Source organism: Apodemus sylvaticus, chromosome 19, assembly GCF_947179515.1.
Source record: "Apodemus sylvaticus chromosome 19, mApoSyl1.1, whole genome shotgun sequence".
Lineage (NCBI taxonomy): Eukaryota > Metazoa > Chordata > Mammalia > Rodentia > Muridae > Apodemus > Apodemus sylvaticus.
In genome coordinates this window covers 41,502,965-41,518,719 of record NC_067490.1, presented here as the reverse complement: position 1 = coordinate 41,518,719, position 15,755 = coordinate 41,502,965, and the positions used below count along the sequence as shown (strand labels likewise).

The 15,755-nt window shown below is 38.2% G+C and overlaps 1 pseudogene; it reads right to left on the bottom strand.

Annotated features, from left to right (window-relative positions):
• Window positions 1–15,052: 15,052 nt before the first annotated feature.
• On the bottom strand, window positions 15,053–15,507 carry LOC127669169 (60S ribosomal protein L29-like; annotated as a pseudogene).
• Between the last annotated feature and the right edge of the window lie 248 nt (window positions 15,508–15,755).

The following is a 15,755-nucleotide window of genomic DNA, read 5'->3' as shown; positions in this document are numbered from 1 at the left end:
GCATTTTTTTAAAAAAAATATTTTCTACTACAGCTTCTCTTGCCAAAGAGACTAGAAGGTAGGTTTAAAAACTCCACGCTGGCACTATATTCAATGAGCTGTGTGGGTATTGTTATTGGCAATGGGGTCCTACTATCACTTTCCAGAGAGCTACCTTCTGTCCCAGAACCAACTTGAGTTGTTTAGGGATCTCCATGGATATCCTGAACCCCTATGTCCCACCAACAACTCAACCAAATACAAACAAGGCCCATTACTGGAAGCCTTGCCTGGCTACAAGAGATGACCAGTTCATATTCTGTGTCCTTCATTACTAAGAGTTCTCACTAGGATCACTCTTAGAGATTCTAGGAAATTCCCACTGCATTGATTTTCTAGTTCATCTCTCAAGTAATCCCTATTTTCAGCAGTCTCTCCCTGCACTCTCTTCTACTTTCTACCTCATCCCTTCTGCTCCTATTCCCACCAATCCCCAGCCTTCCTGAAAAATCTATTCTATTTCCCATCCCAGGGAGATCCATGCTTCTCTGCTAGAGCCTAGTCTGTACATTGTAACTTGAGTATCAACTACTTACCAGCTACTATCCACTTATAAGTGAGTACATACCATGCTTGTCTTCTTGAGTCTGGTTTGTCAGTAGGATTTTGTATTCTTGCAGACTGGCCTCAGCTTTCTGGCTCCTCCCTTCTAAATCTAGTTTCAAGAGATTAAAAACTATAAGTGAAACAAATGTAGGTTTTCTTTTTGAGTAAAATATTTCAAGCATATAGAAAAGTCAAGGCCATAACAAATCTATTTTTACTAATGAGCCTCAGGTGCCCAACCTCTACCTCTACTGTTCCATACTAAATTACTTAATGAATCTCATCTATATTGTCCTCAGTAAATAGTAAATGAAAAGTACTCAGGAAAAAATATTTTTGACACAATAATTTATAACAATGAATGATTTCTTAATGTCATAAATTGGGTCATACACACACACACACACACACACACACACACACACACACACCTCTGCACCTTACCTATCAGTTCTCCATTTGGCTCAAATTTGAGTTTTAACTTAAGAGGCTTCAGCAATGCTGATATGGCCCAAAAAGTGTTTGTTTACACTTGAGTTCCTGTGTTTTCCGTATAAAGTTTCCAACTTCACACCAGATAGGTACATCTCTTTCTCTGGTGATTCTTCAGATACCTAAAACTAACCAGGGCTTTCCTCATATTTGCCTCCACCCTTATCCATTATACTACCTATATTCCTTGTGAAAAGAAAAAAAATCAGCATAATTTACCTGAGAAATTATAATCAAAAGCAAAGCAAAACCAAAACAGTATGGATGGCCATTATAGGCTCAGATGTTTGAATCTGTTATCCCCTGCTGTCGGGACTGTTAGGGAAGTAGTAGATGGTTGGAGGAGGTATGTGATAGAGTGAGCTTATGTCAAAAGCCTCTTACCATCTCCAGTGCACTCTCAGCTACAGCTTTGTCAACAAGCCTGTCTGCCTGCTGCCATCATGTTCCCTACTATGGTGGTGACACTTACTCATTCTTTGGCAACCATAGCCTCTCAAACACCTTCTAGAAATTGCTTAGTCATGTCACTAATCCCCCAAAATCACAGTCCTCAGAACCAATGGAGGCATAAAAGCATCCACCAATCATATTATTTAACAATACTTATACAGAACAGAAATATGGTGTAAATACAGGTTAATTGGCTCCAGTTCAGTGGGCTCCCTGCCATCCACTAAAAATGACCTACTCTATAAGGGTTTAATACATTAGGCTTGGCACAAGAGCTTCGTCTGAGTCAGTGGCCTCTCACAGAATATTTAACAACCCAAATGGGACATCCAGGCATTTTGGCACAGAGCCACAATACAGCTTGTTTTGAAGATGGTATTGATCCAAATGTCCCAACTCTCAAATTTGCACCCCTCAAGGCATTTTTCACATTCTGATTGTGTAAGCAACTACCAAGGTCCTGTTTCATGATTTTGGAGTCACAGTTACCTGAATATTATTATTACTTTTTGTGTACTTAGTCATGAGAGAGTGATTTCTGGACTCAGTGGTCAGATCTACTCTTCCTGAAACCTATGGGTTTTCAATTTATATAGAACAACTAAGGTCAGGTCTTCTTCAAGGATAATAGTCATGCCATCCCCTTGTAGGTATCTGTGTTAGTTCAAATTAATTTTGTTTTTTGTAGCATCTTTCATTATTGGTATCTAAAAATTAAATGCTAGTTTCTTTTATGTTTTATAACCTACAAATTTACTAATTTTGTTTATTACTTCTAAGTCTTATGGTGTAGTACTGAGGTTTGTTCTTTTCTATGTTTAAAATAATGTCATTTGGAAACATGGCTAATTTAATTCTTCCTTTCTAACTTGGATGGTCCTTATTTTTCTTTTTTCTAACTGCTTGTGGCAATAATTCCAAGGTTTCCTAGTGAAAATTATAAAGTACAGATAAAGGGAATTGTAGAGGTCATGGAAAAAAAGGAAGCTATCCCACTTCATAGTCACAAGAATTGATACTGTTGTGATGAGTTTTGCTACACAAAGCAATCTATGTGTATTCTAATGCATTCAATTAATCAAAATACCAATGATGTTCTTTCCAGAATATAAAACACATTCTAAAATTAATATGGAACCATAAAAGAGCTTTAAAAGTCCAAGTGATTCTATTCAAGGTTGGACTATAGTGATTCTTGATTTCAAAGTTTAGTGCTGAGCTAATAACCAAAGCAGCATGGCAGTAAAAGCAGAACACAGAACACAGAAGTTAGTATGTAGAGTCAGCTGAGTTTTGACGAAGGCATCCAGACAAATACTAATTTTTTTTTTGAGACAGGGTTTCTCTCTATATATAGCTCTGGCTGTCCTGGAACTCACTTTGTAGACGAGGCTGGCCTCTAACTCAGAAATCTGCCTGCCTCTGCCTCCCAAGTGCTGGGATTAAAGGTGTGTACCACCACTGCCTGGCTCTAATTTTTATAAATGTTGTAAGTAGGATTTGTTTCATTTTTTAAATAAGGATCATTAGAAAAAGGATGACTTATTAAACATAGTGTTCTGAAGAAACTGGGTATATACAATTGAGAAGAAAACAATCCCCATCACTTACCAGGTACTACATAAGTCAAAATTGATTACACACTTAAATGTGAGACTTGGAACTACGTATTTGTTAGGAGAAAAACAACGGAAATACTGTATGCCATTGGAAGGGGTAAGGGAACTTTGTGACAAGAACTGAAAAACACCAGACACAAGGGCAAAAAGAAGTAAACGGTATTACATCAGACTAAACAACTCTGTTAGACAGGAAACAACTGACAGAAGAATTAATCTTTTTTTTTTGAAAAGCATGTTATTTTATTGAAAAAAGAAGTAAAAACATTTTATGATAAAGCTGAAGATTTACATGGAAAATATTTCTGATAAAATAGAGATATATAGAAAAACACGTTAAAATTGACACTTTTCATGGGAAATTAAAGATTAAAAGTGGTAGACATATAAAACATTGCTAAATTAATTGAAAAAGGAAGTAGATACATTTTATGATAGAATTGAAGATTTATGTGGAAAATATTTCTGATAAAATTGTAGAAAAATGTAGAGAAACATGTTAAAATTGACAATTATCATGGAAAATTTTATATAGATATAATAATGGTAGGCATAAAAGTATTCCTAAGTTGATTGAAAGTGGAATTATAAACATTTTCTGATAAAGTTGAAGATTTACATGGAAAATATTTCTGATAAAATGGAGGAAATATATAGAAAAACATGTTAAAATTAAAGATCGTGGAAAATTCTACAGATAAAATGGTAGGCATAAAAATAATTCCATCTTGATTGAAAGTGGAATTATAAACATTTTCAGGTAAAATTGCAGATTTACATGGAAAATATTTCTGATAAATTTCAAGAAATATATAGAAAAACATATTAAAATTGACTATTTCATGGGAAATTATACATATAAATTGGTAGACATAAAAAACCATTCTAAATTAACTGAAGGTGGAATTAAAAACATTTTGTGATAAAATCAGAGATTTACATGGAAAACATTTCTGATGAAATAGAAGAAATATATAGAAAAACATGTTAAATTTGAAGATTATCGTGAAAAATAATGCAGATAAAATGGTAGGCATAATAAAACATTACTAAATTAATTGCAAGAGTAATTACAAACATTTTCTGATAAAATTAAAGATTTAAATGAAAAATAGTTCTGTTAGTCTATGTATTTTTATTGGGGAATTGAATCAATTGATGTTTCCCAATTGAGCATTCATTGATGTTAAGAGATATTAAAGAATAGTAATTGTTGCTTCCTGTTATTTTTTTGTTTGTGTGGATATCTTCTTTTAGGTTTGTTGGGAGAAGATTGCTTTCTTTCTTTTTCTAGGGTGTAGTTTTTCTCCTTGTGTTGGTGTTTTCCATCTATTATCCTTGGTAGGGCTGAATTTGTGGGAAGATATTGTGTGAATTTTGTTTTATTATGGAATATCTTGGTTTGTCCATCTATGGTGATTAATAGTTTTGTTGGGTATAGTAGTCTGGGCTGGCACTTGTGTTCTCTTAGGGTCTGTATGAGATCTGCCCAGGATCTTCTAGCTTTCATAGTCTCTGGTGAGAAGTCTAGTGTAATTCTGATAGGTCTGCCATTATAAGTTACTTGCCCTTTTTTCCTTACTGTTTTTAATATTCTTTCTTTGTTTAGTGCATTTGGTGTTTTGATTATTATGTGCTGGGAGGACTTTCTGTTCTGGTCCAGTCTATTTGGAGTTATGAAGGCTTCTTGTATGTTCATGAGCATCTCTTTCTTTAGGTTAGGGAAGTTTTCTTTGCTTGTCATCATTGGATTTTGCTAACTCTGGTCTTTGTTGACAATGCTGTGGCATTGGTTTACCATGCCTTCTTTACTGATCATTGTTTGTAATGATTTTTTTTTTTTTAGAGAGAAATGAACCAAAGAACTTCTGGTGGCATTCTGGCTGCTTCTTGCTGCTTCCATGGACTCAGGCTGATTGGCAAAGCTTTGCCAATCTTCTGGATCAAACTTTCATTGCTGATTCATGAATAGTGCATGCAATTAGACTGAGTTACAGCTGCTATTTCATGTGAATTGAATGCTGATATCCTGACAATGAAGACTGAAAAGAACTATCTCTAAACAGGTCCACATTTTCCTTTGCTTTTTTCCTTTCCACTACCTCTGGTTGATGGTGAGTTAGAAGAGAGGTTAAAACATTTAAGAACACTTTTAAAAGTATGTTTTCAAAAATCTAAGCCTATAAAAAAAACCAACACAGTCAAAATCAGAAGTCATTCTAATAAATGAAATAAGCCAGAGGCTGAAAATATATATTACAATTCTCACTTATATATGGAAATTGATACCAAGTTCATAGAACTGAGTAGAAGAGTTTTCATTAGAGACAGAGATAGGTGAAGGAAAGGGTAAGTTAGATGTGGGGTACCATAACCCCACTAGCTGTTCACTAGTTATGGTTTTCTATAGCACATTAATGGAACTATTGTTTATAACAGTCTATGGTATGTAATAATAGAAAAAAGCATACAAAAATTACAAACACATCAAAACAATTGTTTCTTGACAATAAATAAACAGACTGAATTATATCATACCCTAGAGATGCACATGCGTTATGTTTTAATAAAATAAATTTAAGAGACTCAGAATTAGGGAGCATAGTTAGATAACCTTGTAATGAACTCATGCCTACTCTTTGCTAGGTATGTGATTTAATCGGTCAAATGTTAAGAACAGCCCTGGAAAATTTGGAATATTCTTGCAAAAAGCACCTATTTTGGCATCATAATCAGAGTTATCCACAGTTAGAGGTTTCATACTATACCAAAGAATTACTTGATTTACTCTTTTTTTCAGTTAAAGAAGCTGTGCTTATTTGCAACGATTATCTAAAATGTACTATGCATGATGTAAAAATTAATTTTAATTAGTCCTTAATTCTTCTAGACAACATTCTAGGCACAGACTTTATGATTCTTTTTGAATAGTTTTTTATTTTAAAGTAAATTTTAATTTTTAAATACTTATTTTTATCCTTCCAGTCAGTGCCTCCTGTCTGGGCAGACTCCTACCTAGTCTGCTCCCCTGAAGACACCACAGCCTGAGGCATCCCAAGACATCTGCTGCAAGCAGGGAAACTGCCTGAAGGTCTCCCAAGAGATCCACTGCACACAGGGCAACTGGGCAATTCATTGCCAGCTTGTCTGCTCCCCTAAAAACACCACAGCTTGAAGGAATCTCAGGAGTTCCTCTGTACAGAAGGCAACTAGGTAACTGACATCCCAGTCTGAAGACCTACCTCCCAGGGGCTCCACAGTATGGAGGTCAACTGACTCAATAGACTGAAATCCTCCCTGGAGTGCTGCTGCACACAGGGAAACAGAAACAACAGTCTGTAGACCCCCTTGGAGAAAAACTTCACACAGGACAACAGCTTGACTGCTCCTCTGAAGATATAACAGTCTGAAGGCCTCCGAGGAGATCTACTGTAGCCAGGGCCACAGGCCTACCAGGAGACCTGAAGCAACCCAGAGATGAAAGAGGAAGGCTCCAGACCAGCAAAAACTAGGGATAACCAGATGGTGAGAGGAAAGCACAAGACCATAAGCAACAGAAGCCAATATATGTGGGCATCATCAGAACCCAGTTCTTCCACCACAGCAAGCCCTAAATAATGAATACAAGAAATTGAAGAGAGAATTTCAGGTGTAGAAGATACTGTAGAAAAGATTGACATAACTGTCAAAAAAAAAATCAAAACATAAAAATAAGAACCCTAACCCAAAATATCCAGGAAATCCAGGACACAATGAAATTACCAAATCTAAGAATAATTGAAATAGAGGAGAATGAAGATTCCCAGCTCAAAGGACCTGAAAATGTCTTCAACAAAATCATAGAAGAAAACTTCCCCAACCTAAAGAAAGAGATGACCATAAAGGTACAAGAAATCTAAAATCCTCTCGTCATATCATAATTAAAACACTAAACACATAGAACAAAGAAAGAATATTAAAAGCTGCAAGGGGAAAAGGCCAAGTAACATACAAAAGTAGACCTATCAGAATTACACAAGACTTCTCAACAGAGACTATGAAAGCCAGAAGAGCCTGGTCAGCAGTCATGCAGACTCTAAGAAAACACAAATGCCAGCCCAGGCTACTATACCCAGTAAAAGCTTCAATCAACATAGATGGAGCAAACAAAATATTCCAGAGCAAAACCAAATTCAAACAGTATCTATCTACCAACACTCCAACAAAAGGAAGGTACCTAAACCAAAGAAAAGACAAGATATTAATCATCTTACAACAAAGTTAAAAGGAGAGAACCACATGCACATAATGCCACTTACAAAAACAAACAACAGGAACTAACAATAATCTGTCTTTAATATTTCACAATATTAATCGACTTGACTCACTCATAAAAGACATGGATATGTAGATACATAGCAGACTAGATATGCAAACAAGATCTGGCACTTTGCTGCATATGAGAAATACACCTCAATAACAAAGACAGTCACTGTCTCTGAGTAAAAAGAGGGAAAAATGTCTTATAAGCAAATGGTCCCAGGAATCAAGCTGGAGTTGCCATCCTAATATCCAGTAAACACTCCTCCATTGCTGGTGGGATTGCGAACTGGTAAAACCATTCTGGAAATCAATCTGGAGATTCCTCACTTAAGTGGAAATAGATCTACCTGAAGATCCAACCATACCACTCTTGGGCATATACCCAAAAGATGCCCCACCATGCCACAGGGGCACGTGTTCTACTATGTTCATATGGGCCTTCTTTGTGATAGCCAGAAGCTGGAAGCAACCCAGATGTTCCATAACAGAAGAATGGATACGGAGAATGTGGTTCATTTACACAATGGAATACTACTCAGTTATTAAGAACAAAGGCTTCTTGAGTTTTGCAGGCAAATGGATGGAATTAGAAAATATCCTGAGTGAGGTAATTCAAGTACAAAAGAACATATATGGTATGTACTTGTTAATAAGTGGATATTAGCCAAAAAAAGTACAGAATACCCAGGATACACTCCACAGAACTCAAAAAGGTTAACAAGTCAAATAGCCCAAGTGAGGATGTCTCAATTACACTTGAGAGGGAGAAGAAAGCAATCATAGGATGGGGGAGGGATAGAAGGTCTTGGGTGGGAAAGGGGACAGGGAAAATGGTCAGCTATTTGGTGGAGGAAAAGGACTGAAGCCCTGAAGGCCAGCAGAAAGAATGGAAACAGGCAACCTCGGGAGGTTGGAGGATGGGGGTGGGGGGGACTTCCAGAATGTACCAGAGACCTGGGAGTTGAAAGACTTTCAGGCCTCAGAGGGAGGGACCTTAGATGAAATTCTATACAGTGGGGAGAGGAACTTGTAGAGCCCAGCTGCAGGAGAAAGACAGGGCATCAAGTGAGGGTTGTGGTTGCCATCCCACAGTCAAAAATTCTGACACAGAGTTCCTGTCTAAAAGAACTTCAGGGACAAAAATGGAGAAGAGTCTGAGGGAAAGATGGTCCTTGTGACAGGCCTACATTGGGATCCAGCTTAAGGGGAGGTCTCAAGACCTGACACTATTACTGAGGCTATGGGGTGATTACAAAATGGAGTCTATCATGACTGCCCTCCAAAAGACCCAACAAACAGCTGAAAGAGTGAGATGCAGATATTTACACCAAACCAATGAACCGAAGCTGCTGACCCTGTGGTTGAATTAGGGAAAAGCTGGAAGAAGCTGAGGAGGAGGTTAATCCCTATAGGAAGACTAGCAGTCTCAATGAGACTCCTGAGATCTTGTAGATATTGGACCACCAACCAGGCAGCATACACCAGCTGATGTGAGGCTCCGAACACATATACATCAGAGGACTGCAGGGTCTAGTTTCAGTCAGAGAAGATAGACCTAACCCTCAAGAGACTGGAGACCCCAGGGAGTGGGGAGGACTGGTGGGGTGGGTGTTTGTGGTGGAGGTGGGGATATCCTTGTGGATACAGGATTGGAGGAGGAGATATGGGATGTGAAACAGTCAAATGGTGGACTGGGAGGGGGATAAAATCTGGTGTGTAAAAAATGATTAAATAAAATTAAAACATACTTATTTCTATTTTATGCATGTGGGTGTTTTACCTACATTTATGTTTGTGTATCACTTGCATGCTTGGTGTCTTGGAAAAGGGTGTTGGGCACCCTGGTACTCGAGTTACAAACAGCTGTTAGCTGCCATTTAGGTCATGGGAATTAAACCCTGGTCCTCTGGAAGAACAGACAGTGCCCTTAATGGATGAGTCATTTGTAGTCCAAATTTTATTTTCATAAACATTTATAATTACTTACAAATGAATACATGTCATTTGCTATTTTATTTATACATTGTAAAAACCAGGTGATAAAAGTAGGCAGTACCACATTGAAAGTATCACATGGTGAAATTGCCTCTTAGCATCTTGGCCTGCGTTTACCCTATTCTCCTTGAAAACAATTATCGTGAGTAAGAGATATTCTCTGGTTTAGATGTATACATTTCCTATGTGTTAATTCAACATAGACATTGTTTTTTTTGTATCGTTCCCTTTTCATTCAAAAATATTTAAAGAAATTGACTTAAACAATGTTTCCAAGGATGCCAGTAATGAAGGCTTCCTGTTCACTGACATAGGCAGTTTTGTGAACACATTTCTCTATCTGATCTGTAATATTTGCCTCCTATTTTCTAAGGCATTCCTAGCTCCCTCTCTTCTACAGTACACAGTGCCATGGTTGCCCCAAAAGAACTGCTAGAAAATCTAAGCACAACAAAATATTAGTGAGAAGAGATTGGCTTCATAGGTTGGATCTTTCAAAGGCGGTTGCTGGGCAGCATAAAAATGATGGATTGGTAAAAGCTCTAATGATGACTGCTATACCAGGTTCATTAAATGCAGTATTGTGATCTCAGGTGTGTCCTTGGAGAAGGATGGTTAAGTTTGTGTTAAAAAATAAATAAGGTTACTTGTTTCATTTGAATTATTTTTAAATACTCATCAGAGAAGACTGCTTAGGCTTGTGTTTAAGCCAATAGAAAGTTTTTATTTGCTGTCCAGGACAACACTGGGTGTTCAGGATCTCAGTGTAGCTCTAGGCCTTTCTCAGGGTGAGCTTTTAAGCACAAAGACCATATTCTGGGTTAACACATTTTATTTAATGAGGACAGTTAGCCAGAAGTAGAACTAAAGAAGCCAAACAAGCAATTTACTTTCCCAGAGCTATGGACTTTGATGGATTAGGGTTTTTTTTTGTTTTAGTTTTGGCCGGTGGTGCTGTCTTCTTGCTGAGTTTTACAGCCTGAATGGTACTTCTGGCCTGGAATTAGTTGTGCTAAGGTCTTGAGGCTTACTAACATCTTGGACCCTATTACAGTCAGCATAGCCCAAGTTGTTTATAAGGGGGCTACAAATGTCCCAGCCAAGGCTCAGTCATGATTGGTCCCTTTGAGAAGTGAGGTAGAATCTGCTGTTAGTAAGCCTGGCACCACTTTCTAGGTAGATATCAGTGGGCTGGGTATGATGGTTGTCATGCCAGAAACACCAGCAGGTGAGGACAAAAAGGCCATCATGGAGAAAGTTTGGGGATCAATAAAATGATACAACACATACCAATGATGTGCTCATTAAGTTTTGTCAACTTGACAAAAACTAGAGTTATCTGAGAAGAGGAAATCTCAACTGAGGAATCACTTTCATCAAATTGGCCTATAAGCAAATTTTCTTGGTTAATTATTGATGTGGGAGGGCCCAGCCCAGTGTGGGCATTATTATCCCTGGGCCAGCTATCCTGGGTTGCATATAAAAGCAAGGTGAACAAGACATGTAAAGCAAGCCAGTAAGCACTCCTCAGTGGTGTCTTCTCCAGTATGGTCTCTGAGTTCTCCAGATAATGTACTGCAACCTCTAAGCCAAACAAATCCTTTTCTCCCTATCTTGACTTTTGGCCAGTGTCTTATCAAAGCAACAGAAAGACAAACTAATACAGAAATTAAGAGCAGAGAGTGAAATATTACTGTAATTGAGCTAAACATGTTTTTTTTGAAGGGAGGATTATGGAAGAATTTTGGAACTTTGGGCTACAAAAGTGTCTTAGGGTTTCTATTGCTGTGAAGAGACACCCTGACCACAGCAGCTCTTATAAAGGAAAATATTTAATTGGGGCTGGCTTACGATTTCAAAGGTTTAGTCCATTATCATCATGTTGGGTAGAATGGCAGCAGACATGGTGCTGGAGAAGGAGCTGAGAGTTCTACATCTTGATCCACAGGCAGCAGGAAGAGTATGAGAGCCCAGGCCTTGCTTGAGCTTCTGAGACCTCAAACCCCATGCCCTAGGGATATACTCCCTCCAACAAGGCCATACAGACTCCAACAAGAACACACCTCCCTATACTGCAAGTTCCTATGAGCCTATGGAGCCATTTTTATTCAAGCCACCTCAGAACTTAATGAAATATTGTGGGATCTTGCTTGGAAGACTGGAATGTTGAGAGAGGTGCAGAGCATGGTACTGTCATCTGAATATTCTGAACCCTCTATCAGTGCCATTTAATTAAATACTGAAATCTTGGGGTTGGGGATTTAGCTCAGTGGTAGAGCACTTACCTAGCAAGCACAAGGCCCTGGGTTTGGTCCTCAGCTCTGGAAAAAAAAAAGAACTGGAATCTTTACTGGGACAATTGGTGCTGGGTGACTGGAGCTGAAGAGGGCCAGAGATGAACATCACTTTGGCATCTTAGTAGTGTGCAAGTATGTACTGGTTTGTCAGCATGGAAGCTTCTGTGAAAGGTGGGACATGCCATTAGTGAAGATGAAGCTTCAGTTGTATTAGAGACTTCAGGATTGAAGGATTCATGGAGAGAAACTGAGACTACAGGGTCAGAGTCCCTGAAAAGAAGACAGGAGGCCATTTTATCTTCACTTGATCCAGTCAGTTGTGGGTAGCCCAGGGGCTAATTGTATACGATGCTAATTCCGGTCTCCTGTGAGGGGCTTCAAACAAGGAATGAGTCAGAACTCAGGTGATTTACTGTAAACCTGCTTCCCACCTTAATTTGTAAATTAAGGCTAGAGCTGGTTATTGGGCAGGAGGAGAAGAAGGTTTTGGATGAGAAGGAGAGGAAGAGAGGATGACGAAGTGGAGCTATAGGTTCTGGGAGAGGGAGTGAGGAGAAGCAGAAACACCTGGCTTGGAGACACTGCAAGTTATAAAGGGTCTCATAGATGGGAAAGATGGTCGTGTAGTGGGAAGTCTACCCAATCTATGCGAACAGCTTGTATTCATATTATTTGAGTTGTGGTTTCCTTGCCGGGCATATTTGGGATGGAGATTTTACAACAACAATCAGTAGGTGAGAGTTTTCACTGAGCTTATTGTTTATCTTCTTGAGTTTCTTATTTTGAGTTTTATTTCACTTTGCTTTTGTGGCCATAGATTGTATCTTTTTATTAAATTTTGTTTTTATATCTTGAATTGTTTTCATTATTTCCTCAACTGTTTTTGTAGTCTTCATTCAGGCATTGGCTTATATTGCCTTTGATTTATGTGTTTATAATCACTATTTGAAGTTGTTGTCCTGTGTATCAGCTAAGTTGCTTTTCTCAGGGAGCATTATGATAGGGTGCTTATTTATGTGAGAAGACATACTGTCTTGGTTTTTCACGTTGTCTATATTTTCATGATGGTACCTTTGCATCTGGAGTTAGGTCATTGGTGGTGTTTCTTGGTGTGGATATATAATCTCACCTTTGTTGAATGGGTGTTGGGATCTTTGTTTGCTGTTACTCCGACTTGGGTTGTGAACCAGCTGAAATGGTTGTTTAGTCTTGGGGACAATCTGTTTTGTCATGCAAATGGAGTATCAGAAATGGTGTTTCAGATCAGGTAGGCTTCCAGCTCTAGGAACAATCCTTCTACAGACTATTACTGATGATATTCCCAAGTCTTTGGAGAGCGCATTATGTTCTGCAGGTTGCTTTGGGGTTGCAGGAGTTGGGGTTAAAGTGGGAGTAGGCAGCACTCCCTGGAAGTAGAAGTTACACATTCCTTAAGTGCTCCCAATGAGAGAAGAATCCCTTGGTCCTGTGAAGGCTCATGGCCCCAGTGTAGGGGAATTCCAGGACAGGGAAGCAGGAGTGGGTGGGTTAGGGAGTAGGGGGAGGGTAGATGTGATAGGATTTTTTTGGGGGGTGGATGATGAAAGGGGATAACATTTGAAATGTAAATAAAGAAAATATCTAATTAAAAAAAAAAGGGACTCATCTGTGTTTGTTTTCTGACTTCCAGCAATGCAGAGGCAGCCTGTTGGTCTGATAGCTCTGATAACATCCTTCTAGACTTGCTTCACTCCTGTTGAGAAAAGACCAAGGGAGGAGGATTCTCCATGTGAGAACAATTTTCTCTCTTAATGCTAGTCACTGGGTCCAGATGCAGCAATATTTTTTTTTTTCAGAGTGGTAGGTTATCAGGTTGATAAAATCACACAGATTTTGTGTTGGAAAAAGTGTCGAATGGAGGTTATCAGCAGTCAATAGATATGCTAACAGAGAATGACCAATGGCTTAATTTTTTTTGATTCTGTAGATTGGGAATAGCCAACTCATAACCATAGTTCCTGGAAGTGAGAAATTCATGGTCAGGGTTAAATTGATTAAATCTGAAATCATGCTAAACTTTAAAAAGGTATTTGTACTATAAATCCACATTCTATAAGAATTTTTAATCTTTTTGCATATAACTCAAATTGAAAATGAGATTATGTAAAAGAGTAAAAAGACAAAAGGCAAAGGTTTATTATTCAATGCTATTTGCCTTCAAACTCAGCAGATATAAGGAAGTGCCATGAATGACATCTCTGTCTGTCTGTCTGTCTGTCTGTCTCCCTCTCCCTTTTCCCCCTCTCTGTTTTTCTAGTTATTCTAGATATCAATGGTATTACATATCAAAGCAAAATGTCATAATATTCTGCTAACAATATGGACATGTAGCAGACTGTTCTTTTAATGTTTAAATTGAATCTGAAGCATATGTATAACAAAATGTATGTTATAAGTGAAAAATGTGATAATTTTCTCAAAATAGAAACACTCATGTTAATGCACATTAGGTCAAGAAGCAATCAGGGAGTTCAGGCAAATGAATCATTATTTGACTATTTTGTCTCTGGCTTCTTTCACATGAGATTATGTTGAAAAGAATCAGGTATGTTGTATGGAGTTGTATGTATTTCATTTGTATCATATAATTGAAAAGTTTAACTACATATTACTCTATTATATATACTAGATATACTAGATACTAATTTTCATTCTATTCTTGATGGACATTTCGTTAAATCCAAATTTCTGGCTATTATGAAATGTGCTGTTATTGTACATTCTATTTTGTATCTTTTGTTGAACATATCTGCACTCTTTTGTGTATATAGGGTCATATGATTAGCATATGTTTTGCATTTGTAACTGCTGCCAGATACTTTTCAATATGTTTGTTTCAATTACACTCCCACCACCAGTGTATGACAGTTTAAGTTGGTCTATAGTCTTGCCAACACTACATATTTTTGAGGGCATTTAATGCTACTTCATTGTGCTTTTAATTTTTATAATCATGATGCCTCAGTTTTGTGCCTTAAGCCCTTATTTAAAGTATTTTCTCCATTTTCAGTTGAATTGCACTTTTCTTTTTAGTTCACAGTTTTCCATATATTTTAGATACAGATTTGTATAATTTTATTGCAAAGCTATTTCATTAGTTCATTCTCTCTCTCTCTTTCTCTCTCTCTCTCTTTCTCTCTCTCTCTCTTACAGATCTAGCATCAAGTTTATTTGTAAAAACAGCATAGGACACTGGTCATCTGCAGCAAATAGCGTGTGCGTAGGTGTGTCACAGCAGTCCATCTGTCTTCACACTGGCAGGAGCCTTTTCTATGGGGCCTTCACAGGGGCCTGGGCACCTTTGGGAGCCTGAGCTGGAGCTGAAGCCTGGGCCTTAGCTGGAGCTTTGGCCTCTGCCTTGGTTTGAACCTTGGGCTTTCATTGGCAGAGCCTATGTCCCTTGGCCATGTAGCTTCCCAAGCTTGGAGTGAGCGATGAAAACTAGACGGCTGAGTTTGCAGCTGGGGCCCTTTGGCATCTTGGGCTTGATGGCCTGAGGCTTCAGAAGGGCCTTGATGACCTCTGCGCGTGCGCTCACTGCCTTTGCATTGTTGGCCTGCATCTTCTTCAGGCCTTTATTGCTTCTTGGCAAAGCATATGTTCCTCAGGAACTTGGGGTCAACCCCCTTAAGAGATTCGTATCTTTGTGACAGGCATTTCTTGATGCCATTTCTGTACCATTTGTGGGATTGGTTGTGCGTGGCATGGTTCTTGGACTTGGCCATGTCTGCACCGTAACCCACGGCTCTCTGATTCATTAATAGTGTATTTTGGTGACCAGAAGATACTGGATTTCCAGTTTTAATGTAGTTCAATTTGGATATCATTAGCCCTGTTTGATTATCTAATATATTTTCTTCTAAAAATTTATTATTGTATTTTCTCACCATCAAACTTCTAATCTGTTAGGTACACACATACAAAAACACAGACATTTATTTATGTTTCATATGGACATCTGGGATGGTTGTCC